Raw genomic sequence first — 19,956 nt, 5'->3', positions numbered from 1 at the left:
TGTTACTGTTCTGTTTTTATCAAAGAGTAATATATCAGTTACATTATGTTTTGCAGCGGTAACCGTTTTGAGCGTCGTATTGGTTAATATTTATTACATAAACAATGATAAATGCTATAGATACTACTTAAATTCTGTTTGTTTGCACGGACTTGGGGTGGGTGCATGTTTACTGTAACAGCGCGTTAGCCAGCAGGTCTGCTGACTACCCATCCTTTGGGTTGTGTGAGACGTAGCAGTAGTGACACGTAGCGGTAGTTTCTGTCAAATCAGAAGTGTTAAAAACAGTTTGCTTGCCCGTGAGTGATGAGAACGATAGTTTGGTGTTGTGAAGAGGATTAGACAGAACTCAGTATTGGAATATTTGAAGCTATTTACTAATTTGCCTGTAAGTACTAAAAAGAACCGCACGAAGACACTTTACTCAGGTTTGATTGACGTTCGAAACGGAGACGTCCAGATTCGATTGTAGCGTGATTTGGTGGTTCTAGGACACAAGTTCGATTCCCGCTGGGAATTTTTTCTACGCCTCCACTGTGTCCACACGAATTGTGGGACCCACACAGTTTTCTTTGTCCATTAGTCATTTGGTACTGTTTACCCAGAAACAGAACTGTCAGAGCATAAGCTGACTTCTAGTGCTGAGGTCTAGAATGCGTGAACATTTAACTCTGCTTAGTGATTACTGAACATGGATTGTTATTTATTTATTTGTGGTTTATTTAATCAGCAGCTCAGACTGTATAGCGTCGAATGATAGGATGATAGTGAATTGGAAGGGATGTGAAAGGAAGCGGTCGTTGCCTAATTTAAGGTACTATTTTGATATTTTCCTGGAAGGACTGAGGAAAACCACCGGTCTCAGACCCGAGATTTGAATCCTGTATCTCGCAAGTGTGAATCACTCGACCACAAAGTTCGGTAACATGGCTTGTTGCGTGAGCAAAGTGGAACGTTAGTTTTTAATTAATTATTAATTTAACGGGATAACGATAATGATCTTCTGGGTTGTTGCGCCGTGTGGTCTTGGGTTGGAAAACAATGTTTTAAGCCCTGGTAAAGCAGGCAGCGTACTCTTCCGAAACCTTGGGTACAATCCAAAGATCACACAACGCAACAATCCAGAAAACGACAACTTTAACGCAGATCACCTTAAAAGTATACAATATTTAACGGGGCTTCGTCATCTGAATTAGTTATATATCATCTATCCTCCCACATCCTTCCCGATACACCATTCGGTCAGCTTGTCGTCTCTCATGCAAGTCAGATTCTTGAAAGAAACTGAAAGGCTATATGAATGACCATGTTAATGCAAAAAATTGTAAAATTGTATGGGAGATAAGAGTTGAAGGCGATCGGATTTTGCTAGCCCAGGACAGGGACCGGTGGAGGGCTTTGGTTAGTTCTGTGATGAACCTTCGAGTTCCCTAAACCATCTAGTTCGTTAGTTAGTTAGTGTTTAGAATACAAACGACTCATGTCCAGTAGTTAATTATTGAACAGCCTGTAGGCGAGGTTCAGGACTCGCATAGGGATGAGTGACAACTCCATCAATTTGTCCAGAAAAGTGCTTCAAAGAGTAAGAACTTTGCGTTGTGACGTCATGCTGTGGACGGGAAGCAGAACTCGTGTAACAATTCGCTCCGGTGTTCACTTTCCTATAGAGCTGGGCTCATCAACTACTACATAAAACGAAGTGGCACGTCATCTGATGAGTAAGTATATACGATTGCTAAGTAATATGTTGTGAGAATATCAGTGTCTTTTTGTGTCTCAGGTATGTAAAAAAGTTTTTAACAAACTGGTGGAAACATTTTATGGAATCATCTAGAAATACACTATTATGCAATGAAGTTGACCGTGTCCATAATTATAAATTCGAAAGTATAATAACCTTCTTCATTGCGTTCATGTGAATGTTTATTAGAGGAATGTAAACGAACTACTTGTCTTCCTCGAAAAGTTTATATTACTCAGTCAGGTCAATAAATTCCTTTCCATTAACGAATCCGAAGTTACAGAACCCACTCAGTAAATCATCTGCTCTTTATGCCATAAATTCAACTGCTTGGAAATTCGCTAACTCACCCTCTCTATTTACTCATTAGGTCTATACGTTCTCTCCCATTTTAGTTCATTATACAGAAATACACGTAATTAATCACCTGTAGGAAAACTCTGGAGTATTCGTGACGATTTTAATGATCTCTTGGCTGTAATTTTTGCACCAGCTTGTTGCTGCCGTGGGGTGTTAAAATTTCTGATAAATTATCTCTGCTTCAATGAAATTTAGCGATTAATTGTTAGTGACGCTTCAATAATTTCTGTACGCTCTTGGGTTTATATTAATTTCACAAGCCTCTAATTTATTTCTGTAAATTAAAAAACTATTCAATAAAAATTTAAGTTCTTTTCAAATGGAATAATTGATTATGCTACTCTGCATAATTCCCTCACTAACTTACTCTGTTACCATAGAAATCAATCCCACTCATTAACTCATTTAATTACCACTTAAATCTTGGCTGTTCATTCCTGCAGGATCTTGGCATTAACAAATAGGAGAGATTTTTTAAAATATATTTAAACATTTGGTAGGATTCTTGGACGATTTTTAAATTCGTCGCAAGACCTCTGTCTGTACAGGACAGCACAACACAGAAACATCCATGCCTTGAGTGGGATTCGAACCTACGGTTCCAGACCGCGCGGACACTGTAACCCACTGTGAATCACTCTGACTCATGAACTCAGTTAATTATTCGTTAACCCAGCGCCTTGTAAAGATTTAATGTTCGTGTGCGTCGACTACCTTCTTTATTACATCATCTGTCCTCGCTCTGAAACCGGTTTTCAGTTCTTCTTGCAGATACTGAAGCGGACACAACATCGGATACTTTACGTTTAGAAAGCGCGTCGATCAACAGAAAAATATTCTGACTTACTTATTCCATATGTACGTCTTTTGTTTCAACAGTTGCCATGGTTCTCGAATTCCATGTGTTTAAACATTTGACAGGCGACAGTCCGTCGTGTTTGATCCTAGACCCTGAAGTATTGGAATACACGTAGTTTTTAAACGCGCCCTTTGCCGTTCTGGAAACTTTATTGGTGTCAATGTTGATTTATGTCAGAAAGGCGCCTTGTTCTTTTGCATTCTATCTTAACGCTGTTTCTTCACTGCTTTAGATCAGTGGTATTCAACCTTTTTTGTTCGCGTACCCCCAGATATAATTTCTCTTCAACTTTGTACCCCTAAAGTTGTTGGTGTATATACATCTCACAATTTATCAACAATAATAATCTTACAAATTTAACACAGAATCCTACACCAAAATATCAAAAAGAAATCCAAAAATGTAAAAACATTTTTAATACACCAAAAACTCAATATTATAATTACAGCGCAACTTCACCCATAATTACAGGACTCCTTAAATTACACAAAAGTCCATATTCCATCAGACCATTAATAAACTGGACATCAGCCCCAGGATACAAAATCTCTTCAATCCCCCGATTTTGACAAGAGGTCTCTAGGAGCTTTCGCAGCCCAAAGGTAAAAATTTTAAAATCGCTCAACCCTTCTCTCTTGTCCCCACACATGGAACGGCTCGAGAATGGAAAAACCGATTTTAATTAAATTTGGCATTGGATAATTTTACGAAAAAGTGCCGAGCCATTTGAGATTTCATTTAGATTGGACAGTTATAACAACAGTTTTATATCAGAGAATAAGATGTTCTCGAACACGACAGCAAATGCTTCAGTTATTTAGGCAAAAAATGGAAATAAAAAAGTCAAGGTCAACACTAAGTTTAGACTACGTTTGAGTCGGATTGGTTGTATTGTGTTGATTTTGTGAAATTTTAAAATTATTTTTACATGGGCGGAGAAATTAACCGTGTTAGCAGAGTTAGCCCGGCTAACATTATGAAAAAGGCAACAAAAAATTAATCTGTCTACTTTCGTCGTTCAGTGCTACTGCATAAACTATTCCCGACGAGTGTTGGCCTCAAATATCTGGCTAACAACTCCTGGCTGGCTGGAGCTGGCTAATGATTTATTTTATATCTGTTCCAATGTATGGAACACGTATTACTGAACCATGAAATTAAGGCAGGCCTTTTTTTGAAAGTGTTAGCCGGGTTAACACGGTTAACACTAACCTGGCCCTAGGCCAAAAACAGTAAAAAGTGAAGCCTTGGTAGTTTTCGTTATAAAATTCGACAGGATCTAGGCTATAAAGGTGCGAATTTTTGCCAGTGTAAATACGAGTAAGTATGAAGTAGCGTAAACAGTTGTATGTGAGTTTAATATTTAATTATTATAAGGGAAGAGTTAATCGTAGTTATAATTATCCAGTTTATTGAAGGTCTAACCCAGAGAGAACGGGTTTTATGTCGATGTTCTTCTGGGTAGTAAAGACGTGTGATTAGTTTGTACACAGTCTTATCTTCAGGTCACTTCTACAAGTCCACTCGTTAGTACATCCCCGAGAATCAAATTTGTATAGGTTCTTTTAGCAAAGACAATGAATAGAATATTTTGTGACCCAATTAGCGTCAGAGCTGACCGCCTGGAACCGCCATTGGTCGACAATCATGTGTTTGCCAGGCGCGTTGCTTAGCAGTGAATCACCTGACATATTTTTCCGTTGTTAGTCTGCTGCATGCCACGGTGGTCTAGCGGTTAGAACGCTGGCCTTGTAATCCTGGGGTCTCGGGTTCGATTCCCGGCGGTGCCCGAATTTATAACTTGTGTTGGGCAAGGCCGTGGTCTAGGCAACACGGAGTTTTCCTCCGTGGCATCCCAACAATTACTTCATTCACACACAGAAGGCAATGGCAAACCACTTCTGGATCATCTGCCAAGAACGTATATGAACAGGTCCCAGTCCGAGAAAAGGATGGAAGGATCCTGTTCATATGGACCTGTCGTCAGACAGAACACTAATAATAAAAAGTCTGCTGATGTGTGTTCTGACCATTATAAGCTCACGAGTCCATGGCTCTGCGTTTAGATTTGAACGCAGAGGCTAGGTACGCCATATGCAGACGGGCCCAAGGTGATCATTAAATCGCGACGCCAGTATAATTTTGGTAGAAGTTGGAAATAAGTGGTAAACAGTTATCTGCACTGAAGCATCAACTTACGCGCTTTGAGTTAGAACTGAACAATGCATTAATGAATTACGCATTTATTCCCTATATTCATGAAAGATTTGAATCTTAGCATTTTATTGGTGGGGTTGGCACGCTTTGTAATCTGATTTACTGTGGAAGTAAATTTAAATTTGTTTACATGAAAGCGACTTGGGTACAAGGTGCTAAGCTGTAAGTAAAATTGTTATTAAGACAAGGGTTTAGTCCAGAAGTGGGTGGGTTGATCCATCTCTTGGATTACGTACGATTATTAGTTGTCAAACTACAGGCTGAGAGAAATTTGAAAGTTTGTCGTGGGTGTGTCCCAGTGACAGTGATGGATTCAAAATCATAACTCGTGGGGGTCCATCTCTTCCAGGGAGTCAAATTCCGTTCGATTGTCTGTCTACACGTGTTCTTTGTACCAAGTTATTTTTGACTAAAACAAATGACCAGCGCCTCGTGGGGTAGTCATGGTGTCCGACCGTGTCCTACCATCTTTGGTGTTCTCTGTGCGATGTGTTGACAACTTTTATCCGAATATTTGTAAATAAATGGCACGCCAAGATTCATCTCTTCGTTGCGACGTTCACATCAGATCAAGGGTTTACCCGGCCTCGTATCTACAGTACACGACTGTAATCTTGAGACTTGCAAGGAATGCAGGAAGTCCGAAGCGTTAAAGGCAGACGCCATCTTCCCTCCTTCACTCCACTTCCCCACCCCGCAAGTCTCAAGATTACAGTCGTGGACTGTAGTAGGTACCGGATTCGTTTCCTCGGGGGTAAAGCAGCCGAGGCATGAGGCCACCAACTTAAATAAATGTAGTGCCTAGACGTATTTGTACTCCCTCATTTGTCTGTCTGGCGTGGTACTCATTTGAGTTACAGTTGCATCTTCTTCTTCTATGGATTATGACGTCATCTGTTCCAGTCTCTCGTTTGCCTTCCATCGTTTCCAGGAGCGCCCTTTAGAGTGACGTCCCTTTGACCGGTGTTCAGGGAATTTTTTCTTCTATGTGTAATTTAATTTTTTCTGTATTGCATTATTTTATATGCTACTGGCTGTTTCCCAATTAATTTCTATCGTGTTCATTTGTGAAACGTTTTTGTCTTGTACGTCCTTAGATTGACCTTAGAAAACGCATTTCTGCTGTTTGAAATTTGCATTAAGGCAGGGAAGACTATAACGTAATAAAATCTTATCTGTCTATTTTGTCTCCACCCTTTAGTGTTCTTCGAAATGTGCCTCAAATGACCAGACGTTTTTGAACCCTCTGAGTTATATCTTGGTCCTTTTCATTTCACATCACAGCCAACGCATTTTAAATGCTGTATTCGTTCAGTCGGAATATCGTCTGTCATAGAATGAATTCTTCTCGGGCTACCAGCCGTGTAAGATGGTTTAATGGAGAAACTACCAGCGTTTTGAGAACCATCTTCATCCTCAGGGTACTAAAGTTGTAGGAGATCCCGTCCGTGAACTTAAAAACACGCTCGTCCTCGTCTCCGGGAAATGTGTTTTGGAACCGGTTGTGGACCGGTGGTCCCGTGTGTTGGCTTTTGCTACAGGTCGCCAGTGGTCACGGGGTCATTAAGCCGCTCGCTCCGTGATAAATATTTGTCGCAGTTGGGTGTTACGACCTGTCTAAAAGCAAAATGATCCATATCAGCTTCTAAAGCTACTTGACAAGCGACTGACGATGTATAATATTCTCATCACTAAGAATATCATCGTTGTTATGACTCTGTAATCTTATTTCCATTCTATTTTCACTTTCTCGTTATCCACTTCTCATCTTCCTTCTTATTCTGTTTCGCTTGTTCTCTATTACGGAGTGTGCGGGATCTTAAACTCGTCATAGGGGAGCCACGGTTAGCCGTGATTTTACCAGGGAGTGTTCACGAACAGTTCGCCACTGAGCTTTATTTATCCTGAGACATTTGAATCAGGTTTACAACTGTCTTTCATTTTACGTGTAAATGTCATCCTCTGGTACGATTTGAACTGTTTGAAATGTTATGGATAACCAAGAAAAACTTATGTCAGAATGACTTATAAAATGTAAGTCTGGATTTAGAAGCGGATCGCAATTTTATGGCCCTAGTTCCTCGTTCTGCTTGCTTGAGGCCCGGCTTACTAGAGTAGAGACGCCATAACGCGGACAAATGGAGAAAGCGAACAGGCTAAGACCAGTATTGTACTCTCTTGCTAAAAACGTTGGCTTGTGTTTCTACCGCGGTCCACTACTTATTCAGTCTGAGTCCGATGAAAATGGAACTGCTTCATCCATTACATTTTTATCTTTGTCCTCGGTTTGTGTTGAATTCAAATCAAATTACTAGAGGTCTATAACAAATTTTTCGAAAATACTCACCATTACATGCTCGTTATAGATGTAATTTTTTATTTAACATGCTCACACACTGACACCCACTCTCCTGTTGTTATTATAGTTTATTTAACGACACCTTATCATTAACTCAGACTATATAACGTCCAATGAGAGGAAGATAGTGAATTGGAAAAGGATGTGCAGGGAAGCGGTCGTGGTCTAATTTAAGGTAGTATCCCGGAATTTGCCTAGAGGGACTGAGAAAAACCATGAAAAACATCAGTCAGGGTCGCAGGTCTCCTGACCGAGATTTGAACCCGAGACCTCCCGAATACGAAGCAGGAGTGATAACCACTCTGTTGTTGTTTTTGAATAAGAATTGTCTTAGGTTGTTTTTTCGTCATCTCACTTGAATGTGGCGTTCTTTGCAGCCGCTCAGTTGTTAACAGTAGCCAATGAAATGTGTTGATTTCGGCGCCGGATATTATAGGGGCAGAACATCATGTTTATGTCACACCGAAACACTGTAAACAGTAAAGTCATGACTATAGGTATGTTCAGTTTAAGTATTTTAAATAATTTTATTTTCGTCGCATCATCTGCGTAACGGATATAACAGGAATTCGACCACTTTTTCATGATATACTCGTTGTTATTTACAGTAGATGGCCTGTCAGTCTGGACACTGTGCCGGATTGCGTTGTCCAGTTCTGTCGCTGTATCTGTAGGCCGGTTCGGAATGAACTTTTACTCAAATTACCTAATATACAAAAAAAATATAACACCATAACTTTTTTATGAATCAAGGATCCGTATTTGACAATGTACATAAATTACTTCATAAAATTTCCTAAATTAATTTCTTTGTGATAATATTTTGTTTTAGTTCTGATATAAATATTAGGAGAGAGTTTAAGATGTCAGTTCTCGCCTCCTTTAAGTAAAATGGTCCGAGTTAAGCAAATAACTAACCTATATCTGCTACTACTAATAACCATATTGAAAATGTATGGTTCAAGAAGTAATCATTCTTCGCACTTGATTAAAAATTTTAACTCAATTAACTTCACCTGTATGGATGATAATTAGACGTTAACGAAGCTTTAATACCTTCTGCACTCCCGTTAGTAAACTCATGCGATATAGTGTCAGAACCATTTAAGTACGTCCCATCTACATACACAGTTGGCATTTGTTTATTGCTCTGATGTAAGCTTCTCAAATCTAATCTTTCATTACGTTGAACGACATTTTCTCGAATGTCACTAGTCTTATTTCACCTGTAGAAGAAAATTCAAGGAATGATGCGTGAAAGGGAGATCTCAGAGAAGAAAAATATCATAGAGAAAAAGCTTGTGTACTAAAATGTGTTTAATACCTGAGACGCAACTAAGCCGGTGATTTCCTTAACGACAAATGTATCAGTATCAGACTAACTGTCTGTTTCTCTACAGTGTTGAAAATGTTAGATTGCTATTTCGAATATGTTAAACGGAAAACTAAAGCTAAGAGGAATACCAACTGGCAGATTTTTTTTACATCGAAATTACTTAAATGCGTGACGACTCTAGTTTGGATAACCCTACTTTCACTTAATTTCTGCGGAAATCGAAGTAGATGATAATAATAATTAAATTTTTCAACATGAGTCATTAAAGACACTTCTCATAATTTTTCTTATTTATTTGGGTTTTCACAGTACATTTTATTGTGAGAAATTAGATCAGATAAACTCATTTAAGTTTAATTTATTTACGAGGGCAGTGGGATCCGTAATTCGAATTACAATAAAATGATCATACACCGTTCTTCTATCTTAAGTTCCTAGTAATGCGTTCTATGCTCTGCACACTCAACATTAATTTTTAAATTTTTTAAAAAAAACGCGTAACAAAACATTTCTTTCCACGTGGTTGCCACATCTCAAAGAGAAATAACATAGGTAGTAGCATTTGTGAAGAGGTCCATTTTGAATCTGGTTTTTCTTTATCACGAAGCGAGAGATACGGAGTTATAAGAGACAGTTTACTCTGCGTTTCTCCCAGAGCAACCGAACACGTCAAATGTGATAAGTCGCAACACCTCGGCGAGTGGGCAGTAGTGACTGGGTATAAGCTGGTCGAACTGGGTTCAAATCCGGAGAAGGATATTTCGTCGCAAACAGCTGCCAGACCCTCCTAGCCTCCTGTTTAATTGAGGTTTTTTGTTTTTAGATAAAGCGGCCAAACTTGGAGCTGACCGTTCGTCTCCCTCAAACTACGAAAAATATAGCACACAGTGCCTTCTATAAGTAAACAGCTGCGTTAGCCGCGTCATAGCTCAGGTGGTTAGGGCTAGAGGTGGGATTCTTACCGCGGAGGCTCGTGTTCACACCCAGGGCAGTCCATGTGGAATTTGTGGCGGACAAAATGGCGCTAAGACGGGTTTCTTTTAGAGTTCTTCGCCTCTACCCTGTCGGTACAATTCCACCACTCCTCCATATTAATTTATTCGTCATATGAAAGATGGAGAGTTAGCGGTTCAAGTTCCACAGGGACATTGTATGAAAGACATGTCATCAAACGCGAGGTAGAAACAAAGTTTCCCTACGTGTAATAAAGATGTACTTCAAGACAGCATGAATTATTACAGATTAGTGAATATAATGATATACATATATCCTACGATATAATTTAAGAGTTTATTATGAGCGGCTGTTACCCAAATTTACTAGCAAAATTTTTTAAAGAATTTTATATAATCACCGGTTATTTACACTTTACAGTAAATAACAATTACCCTAATACATGCATTGCACCATACATGAAGATATTTTGTGATTGCTACAATTGGGTGAGAGTATTTCTGTGTGGAACTGGACCATTGCCCCCCTCCCCCAGATGATACATGAACGAAATTGGAGCAGCGTTTGCGTGGCTATGACGAGACTATGGAAAATAAATAACACAGAAGTTTTGAAATACAGTGTCAATTGGTATGGAAAAGAGAAAAAGGAGTAATAATAATGTACAAATAGCGAAAAATACTTTTATTTGAAGACTTTTATAAATATTATAGGAGAGGTTATCTAGTTAAAAATAAAAATAAATACATGAAAAGGAACAAGTCTATTTAGATTTAAGGCTTTATATTTAACAGTTTTTAAAACAATACATAAAGTGTTACATTTATGTTAGAATTCAGTGCAGTGCAGTGCAGTATCTGTTAGAATGAATGTTTAGAGCCTTCAAATTTTTGTTGTGCAGTCGAGCAAAATATATAAATGAATTGAATTGAAAATATATTAAACTAAGCCACTTGCTGGTGTGAATATTTAAACATTTTGTAGAAACATTGTAATGGAGTACAGTCAAGATTAAAAACGATTATATATGATGACATATAACGCGAAGGAAAGAAATTGAAGAATAAAGGGAGGGGTGAAGTCCTGTTGTAGTTAAAAAGAAGCTCGGAAATTGTACTCCGTACAGGAATACACAAAATATCGTCATGCGTTCTTTTCAGCCTACATTTAGAAAGAGGTATTAAATCCCAATTGTGTGGAGTGGCACAACTTTCATCCAGATATATCCAGTGGTTCTTGGGTTGAATTGATTGGACTGACGGACAGATATAACCAAGTGATAATGCATTCTGGCTATGCACTCTGCGCAAAGAACGCGTAATAAACAAACACTGATAAACAAGTGTTGTGTGGGACTGCATAACATAAGGAATTCGAAGACGCTTGACATTCACTCTGTATAATTCAACAAAACATTTGTACACAAAATGTGCCCAAAGATGATTGTCTTCGTGGTTGTTGCACTGTGTAGTCTTGTAGAAGGTAATTGATGTATCAGGGGTCCTTGACTGTCTCCAGCATCAGGGCAAGGACCTCTGAAACGTCGGTAAACCTTTACCAGACTACACGGCACAACAACCCAGAAGACGGTCATCTTCAGATTTACAGATCCTACAAAGTCATTCCTAAATGAGTAAAAATAAAAATAAAGGTAAAACTCAAACAATGAAAAAGTATAAAAAGTTTTTGAGTAATTACACATACAACAAGTAAGGACATCGGATTCATTCACATCAAGGAACAAACATATTTTATTACATGCTCAGACTACAATTACAAAACGCGAAAGATGGAACCATTATGAACAATTATCACGCCTTCCATACAGGGCCACTTTAAGGCAGTGGTGGGGCTATGGAAAAACATGATCTTGGGGTCCACTGTCCCATTTCCTAAAAATAGAGAGGATTCACAGGAAATTTACGCTAGTGAGAGATTTAAAAATCTTAATCCGAAAAATGTATTTATATTAACAAAAACTGAATTTACAGGAAAGAGTAAAAAGAAATAATCTAAAAATTATCCCGGTTTAAATTTTATACATTCAAGCTGAAGTGTGAAATTCCAAGATTACCCACGGATAAGGAAACGTTTTGAACGTCCTTTGTGTTTCAGCTGCCCAAATAGGTGAATCCAAAGAACAAGTGAACTAACTGTTTAATATGTGTGCAACTCTGATAGCGCTCCCCGCTCCAAATAGCAGAATCGGATAAAATTTTGCCGTAAGAATGCTAGTATCATCAGACTTACTGCTGACACGTCAAAGAAAAATTTCTGGAGAAATTTGGAAAAACTTTGGGCAATTTTAAGAACGCGGTACCATCGGTCGGGTGGAGGGGGCCCATAAAATTAAAGGGCTGTGGGCAGCTGCCCAATTTTCCCACTGGTTAAAGTGACCCTGATTACATAGTTTTAAAAAGTAAAACGGGAACTGAAAAAGAATTACGCTAATTTAAATAAAATATTTAATTAAATTAAGTAGTATTAAACGAACTCAATAAATACGAACGAGGCAAATGTAAGGAACAAATATTATTATTGAATGAAAATTAAACAAACTCTATGAACAGAAATTACCCAAAAAATAAGGAATCTTATTGGTTAAATGTTTAACTAATCAATTCGTTTTAAAACACAACATAAATAATTATGCACATTTAAAAAAATATTATTTGTTTAACATATAACCAATATTTAAAAACGTATGAGCAGAGAATATATTGAACAAGCAGTTGTGGACAGCCAACAGCATACATACATTAATACAAACATACATGCATAAATACATTCATACATACATACATACATTAATACATACACACATTATTATATACATGCATACATAAATTAATACATACATACAAACATTCATACATACATACATACATACGTACATGCATACATACATTCATACATACATGCATTCATACATATTACATGCATACATACATAATTCATGCATACATACATATTACATGCATACATACATAATACATGCATAAATACATCATACATGCATTCATACATAATACACGCATACATACATAATACAAGCATACATACATAATACATGCATACATAATACATGCATTCATACATAAAACATGCATACATGCATATTACATGCATACATACATCATACATGCATAAATACATCATACATGCATTCATACATAATACACGCATACATACATAATACAAGCATACATACATCATACATGCATAAATACATCATACATGCATTCATACATAATACACGCATACTTACATAATACAAGCATACATACATAATACATGTATTCATACATATTACAAGCATGCATGCACACACACACACACAGGGAATACACAAATTACAAGACCTACTTCAGAATTTGTAAACAAATTAAATAACGAAGGGAGAAGAAGAATTTAACTCCCCCAATGTTTCAGAGAGGAACAAATTTCAATAAAAAACAAAGCCAATGAAATAGTATTTACAACATTGTAGGAGGAAATAAAGATATGAGAGGGGGAAATGAATGGTTTATTAAATCTAAATATGATCTAACAAATTGAAGGGCGTAGTGCAAAAACACGACAAGGCACACTTTTATCGAAAGGGAATTTTCCATGTATCGCTTTTACATGTGTCGCTAAGTGGCAGAAATTTCTGAAGAATCACTTTGATGGATCGGTTCTGAACAGTCGAGCAGCTGAAGTCATGTCAACAAATTTGCCAGTGATTTATGTAGACGTGTGTATAAGAAGATTGTTTGAATTCGGATATTTGAATTGTGTACCGCCTGCAAATAGGAGCTTCCCAATAACATTAATTGCTAATGGGTCAATGGTAAATTACGAAGGTGGAGTGACGAAGCTATTTTGACGGACACAAGAGAAATACACGTTTTGGTTGTGCAAAATAAGGGCATTTCTGTTGTACATGCGACAATGTGATAAGCCACGAAAATTTTCAAATTTTAACACTAACTTATCTTTGACATCTTTAAATTGTAGTTATTCTTATACCTCTGGTAAAATATATATGAAATTAAATATATTATATGTAATGTTTGCGTTATTTAGTAGAATATTATTTTATAGTATTTAACAAAATGTAAACAAAGCTCCGAGTAAACTTGAATGTTCTGGCTGGTAATGTTTGTGCAGTAAACCCTTCATATTAATGATAGCAAACATACGACCAATGTACCAATTTTACAATTATGGCACTTTCATTTCACATACAGTATATCCCAAGAGTACCTCAACCCGAGGATTACTTATTAAATAATGTGTTAGTCTTGTAGGAATCCAAGAAGCATGAAGTGTTGTTATTACTCAAAATTATATGCGAACGCAGTCGTATGAAGAAGATAAACTGGAAAATTACGTGCGGCTTCGTAATGATGCGGGCAACCACTTTTTAGCTCGTTAACCGTTTTCTCGATACTAAAGACAAAAGGCGCACGGGATGAGCCAAAAAAGTGCAGGACAATTTAAACTTTTTTTTTGTAATGACGAACTTCGGTTTGCGGGACTTGTGGGACACCGTGTAAGTATTATTGATCTGATACATTATTTTGGTTAAATGAGATGCTTTGTCCAAAATTCTCCTTATTTTTTCTCTCAAAAACACGTCATCAAGAATGTAAGAGGGATTCAGGAGGGTTTAAAATGAAATGGTCTGCACCAGGTACTTGCCTATGCTGATGATGTCAATTTGCTGGGGGATGTTGTGTGAGTACCATAACCAAGAATACAGAAAGTCTCCTAGAGGATAGCAAGGAAATAAGTCTAGAGGTAAATGTAGAGTAAACTAAATACATGGTCGTAATAAGGGATCAACTTCAGTAGCAATGGCGGAACATAATTAAAAGTAACACGTCATTTGAAAATGTTTCAAAATGTAAGTATCTGGGAACAACAATAACAAATAGAAATGAGGTCCATGAAGAAGTTAAGAGTAGAAATAATTCGGGGAACGCTTGAATTTATCCAGTTCAAAAACTGTTTTCATTCCGTTTAGTAACCACAACACTAAAGATCGGGATATATAAAAGAATAATTTTGCCTGTTGTCTTGTATGGTTGTGAAACATGGTCTCTTACTTTGAAGGAAGAACGTAGGTTACAAATGTTTGAAAACGGTGCTGAGGAGGATATTTAGACCTAGGAGGGATACAGTAAGTGGGGAATTTAGGATATTTTATAAACAGGGGCTGCGTGAATTGTACGAGTCACCTAGCATAATCTACGAAGCTCCGATGGGCTGGTTATGCAGCACGAATGGGGGAGGCAAGTGGTGAGTCCAGAGTTTTTGTGTGAAATCCTTCTGGAAAACGATCACTGGGCAGACCAAGAGGGGATGGGAGGGTAATATCAAGGTGATCTTATGGAGGCAATTCTCAAGACTAAGAATGGGGTCAGCCTGTCTCTTTGTACGGACAACGACGGAGACTTGTTCCTCTGTTGACCACAAGATTTGCTCTCTGCATATCTTTTGTTTCCCCTAGCAGTCTGCACCGGGGGTGGGTGACGTAATGGAGAGAAAAATTATACGTTTTATTCGGAGCAATGAAAGAGTCGGAACTGCAGACAGCTGACTGGCGGATGAGATTTAAAATGTGAAGGGAAGTTTTTATTTAGCCCTGACTGTCCTAATTGAAGGGAATCAAGAGTGCACAACACTATCATATAAATAATTATGTTATTGTTATATTTTCATGAGGTTGGAGGATGACTGAGGCAAGTAACGACAGCTGAATTTATGATTTAAGGAGAACTGAAAATTATAATTCACAAATAAACTAAGTAAGTATATGCTGGGGGCCGCGGAGATGAAGACTGCAATTTTTATCGTTAGTCATGTCGGTCGAATATAGACTGAAAAATAAATATCGTTAAGATTTAGCTGGGACAATCGCTTACAATGGAGTATACGATAATCTGAATAGAAGTAGAATTTTCGCGAAAGGTCTACTGGAAAATTATGATAAAATATCCCATCCAGTGGGAGCAACGTAAAGAAATCACAGGAATACTCTTTTCGTGATAGAAGACGAATCCTAACCTCTGAATATCGATATGACAGACGTTAAATACAATTCCGTATGCAGTTATCAGGTAATGAATTCCAAAAAATTAAGAATTGCATAATTTTTCAAAGAAATTAAACGCCTACAAAGAAACTTAACTTAAATCGTGACGCGTGGAAATTACATCCGAAGGGTGAGAAAACAAACGGTTTACAGAATTTAATTACTTACTTGCTGACGACAATTTGGGAATTGAAAATGAATGTATAAGTATGCCTTGATGAATGAATTGCGTTTTGAAGTGTTAACTAACGTAGACGACGAATGCGACAGTCAAATACGAAATTGTGACGTGGATCCTAAATTAGAGAAACGGCCGAAATTTGACACCAGAACACACGAAATATTTATGACCTCTGCAGATATTTACAAAATTTGACAACGAAAGGAAGAACTTGAATGTACAGTGGAAGGCTCACGATAATCAAGAATAATGGGAGAGAAATGATGCAGATGTGAATTTACCGACGAGCTCACTCGCAGTTAGGCTGGTTTCTTGTTGCCTATTTCTAGGGGAGAGGTGGGGACATATAAATGGAAAAATTGCAACTTGATGGTATTTGGGGAAACACAAGATATGCAGAGTGCAAATTGATCAACAAGCAGTGGATGATGTTCGGTCTTCTGGCCTGAAAAGAAATCTGAATTTCAAGTGTAACTTCGTCGGAGAATAAGAAGTGTTCAATGTTGAAGGTTTCGGTGAAGATCGAATTTGTCCCTGTCATCCTAATGAAGTTGCTGCCGAAACCTTCCCTGTCCGCTCCCTTCCTAGCCACGTGCTCGCTAGCCCGGGGTAAAGGCGTAATTTCGAAGTTGTTATGAAATATCCAAACCGTATTTAAGATGACACAGAGCCAGGGAATAAGGCGCATTGTGGGAAATACACGACCCTCATACCAAGGATAATCCTGTGACCTGGCGGCTTACTTCTCTCAGTAACAGTAAAGTAGGCCGTGGCTAGTGATTAAAAGAAGATTTAGGGAGATTGGTTATTAAAGATTGAGGGGTCGTGGGCGTAGATGGAGGAATGTTTGCGAAAGAGGAACCGGTAGGAAATTTAGTCTTTGGAAACTGTTTCTTGTTGCTAGGTAATGGGCCGAGTCTCCACTGCGAGGAATAGTTCCAGCTCAGATATGGATACATAACACCGTGGAAGGCAGACTGCAATGCGACGCCTTGTCGTTTTTGAAAGGGGAAATTGCTGAAATTCAGGCCGAGTTAGGTTTTACAGATTATGTGGTGCTGTGACAGAACGACATTTGAAAATCCAAGCCCAGAGCTACTATAATTTTTATCATGACGCTAGGCACTTGTGGAATGAATTTCTAATTCACTTTTAAAAGGGGTTAGAGATTCAAGTGTGAAGATTTGTATTAAGGGACGGAACCCCACCGAAAAAAAATGTTTTTCTAAGAGGCTAAGTTTCGTTTCTTAACTACTTTTTATAGCTCACAGTACGTAACGTTGAAGAAGGGGAAGAATTAAAAAGAATTGAATTTGGGGGTCAGAAATACTGTAATCATGGACGAACGAATTTGCCTAGATTAACAGGTAAACATGAAGAAACTGGCAGTGTCTCCCCCCTTAATTGAATACGTCGTTGCTTCTCAGTTATTCTAGTCATGCCACCACCACCCACTGCCGTATTAAAAGGAGGCTTCCTAATTTCCCCAGAGACATTACCCTGAAGATGATAACGCAAGTGCTTGCCGAAACATCCAGAAACCAACATTTCATGACGCTGCTTATTCCAGTAAGCCGAAGTTACACATTGAAAAAGCCAGTTGCTGCTTACTGTAATGGAGAATCAGTGGCTGCGATGTTTCTGCAGGCTGTTTCATTCCACTACAGGACGCACTGACGATGATTCTTCTTCGCCGATCTGCTCTGGCTGCATCCACGCAGAAGGTTCGCCTTTGATGTTTCTTCACAGACGTAGTTTCTTCCGTTGCCCTCCGCCGTCTTCAGCACTGAGGACGTGCCTCCTCTTCTGTGGTTTCCTCGGGTTCTGCTGATGCGTTGTTTTCTGCAGAACGCGATCTTCTGTGAACACCCCTCCTGATGGTATCAGAATCCTCAGAATCGCCTCTGGGATGCTCGAGGGGTGATCGTTGTCACATGTAGGGTCTGCAAATGAAAAATTCTTAATCGCATTTTATGTTCACGGGACAATCAAACTTCCTCTTAATACATTAACGTGTGAAAATTTTTGTTTTATTCCACCTCATTATATTTTGTGCTGACAACTGGTTTAATATTCTTTGAAGACTGCGTCTAATATTTTAATGTTTTTACAATTAAAACTAAAGAACTTTTATCATAATTCACTTTTCTCTTTCGCAATGTTAGTACCATTCAGTTTAATGAAGTGTGTGAGGGAGTGGTGAATACTTTGAACAGACGTGGCGCTGGCGATGGAAGACAGCACCAGATATTTCATGCAGTGTTATAAACGCGTACAAACAAACCTTTACTCTGGAAAGGGATACTTATTCACGAGTATATAAGTTATATTTATATAATATAATATTATACACAAATTCACAAAACTTGAATTTAATTACGTAACTCGAAACAATAAATTTTACAAGCAGATGAATCAGTTATTTGAGTTTAATTTCGAGGTCAGAGGCTGAGAGATACAGAGAAAACACAAAGTGCGAAGTTGATTTAGTAAACTTGCTCAGTGAGCATTTGTCTTATGCAGTGGAAGCATTTTTGGGTGCAGGTACTCAGTTGAGACATGGGTGTTCTGTACGACGGTATTGTAACATTCTACAGGAGTTCCGTAAAAAAATCCTAATTTCTCTGCAGTTTTCTGTTGAATCTGTATACAAACTTTGTTTGAATTCTACTCTGAGCAAAACTTCAATGCGGGTGGCATTACAAACTAGAAGACCGACATCGACACGGACCGAGTTCCACTGTCTGGTTACATCTGATATTTTGCAAGTGTTGGGGAACTCGATGTAAGCAGGTCGCTTAGTTCTGAAATTAAATAAGATATCTCACCTGGTCCTTGATTGGTGGATGCATGGAGGCAGTCAGGTGAGGAAGCCAATGGGGCACTCGACACCTGCGCCGTTGGATACTCAATCTGTTGACACGAAAACAGGAATCAGTTGCTTGTAGTAGTTTGTTCAACATTCGCCCTTCTTAGTGATTCTTTGCAGAAAAACCCAAGTTCGAGGCAACTATTTTTGCAGTTGGCATTACGCACTCAACAGAAGTGCCCCTTTGCACCATTTCAGACTCAATTAGACTTCGATGCCACCTGCTGTTAAGTCGCGCGACTAGAGTCATTTTCATCCTTGAGGCCATTCCACCCTCGTCAGTATGAAAGATGATTTACCGACGAACTCAGCAACCGAGAGTTGCTTCAGTGCGAACACTGCCCAAATATCTAATAACGATCACAATCGAATTTCAAATAAGAAAATATAGCAGAAGACAAAAAAGGAACACGTGGGGCAAAACAGCTGTTTTATGGTCAATTTAGATCCATTTGTTTATTCTTGTTTACGACAATACGTAATATAAATTCGGGTGAGCTGCTCGACATCCGATGAGTACAGCGCGCCGTGATTGGATAATGCTTTTTGGAGTACGATACGACCGAGATGTGTCTGTGGTCTTAATTTATTAATCTGACATTTTAATATTGTTGCGACATTCAAGCGACACAGCAAAACAACTCTTTCTTGCAGAGCCTGAAAATGGTAAATATTGTCAGAGCCTACGACTGCGACTGAGTAATGACACATCATTTATCATGTGAGACAAAAATAGAGAGGATTTTTACTTAACTTTGTAACTTGCAATGCGTAAATTGCACTGAGAAACTAATGTAGGTTAAGTGTTAACACTTACTGTGGTTGCACGCTCCAGGGAGGTTTCGTCCAAGGATGGCGACACAAATGAGAAGTTCTGCAATAGAAAGTAGAAAAGTCACATTTAAGCAAAATTCTTTTGTGTAGGAACGTCTTCACTGCGACGTTTGTAAGATCAGAAAAATGCGTATTTGGAAAGAAGTTGATAAACTCGTATCTTC

At 38.3% G+C, this 19,956-nt stretch overlaps 1 protein-coding gene across 3 annotated transcripts in view; it reads left to right on the top strand.

Moving 5' to 3' along the window:
- Window positions 1–221: 221 nt before the first annotated feature.
- Window positions 222–19,956, top strand: part of LOC110835880 (protein madd-4-like) — a 123,887-nt gene continuing 104,152 nt past the window's right edge. Inside the window, exons 1-2 of one of the 3 annotated variants that reach the window (XM_087356796.1) lie at window positions 222–388; window positions 1,567–1,718. The gene's annotated coding sequence lies outside the window, so the exon portion shown is untranslated. Of the gene's footprint in view, window positions 1,719–19,956 lie in introns of all 3 variants that reach the window. The other 2 variants (XM_087356797.1, XM_087356798.1) reach the window with 2 other exon arrangements.

The sequence above is a fragment of the Zootermopsis nevadensis genome, unplaced genomic scaffold, assembly GCF_977971745.1.
Source record: "Zootermopsis nevadensis isolate Lab colony 2312 unplaced genomic scaffold, Znev_1.0 Znev_ptg000028l, whole genome shotgun sequence".
In the NCBI taxonomy this organism is placed as follows: Eukaryota; Metazoa; Arthropoda; class Insecta; order Blattodea; family Termopsidae; genus Zootermopsis; species Zootermopsis nevadensis.
This window is presented reverse-complemented; position numbering and strand designations above follow the sequence as displayed.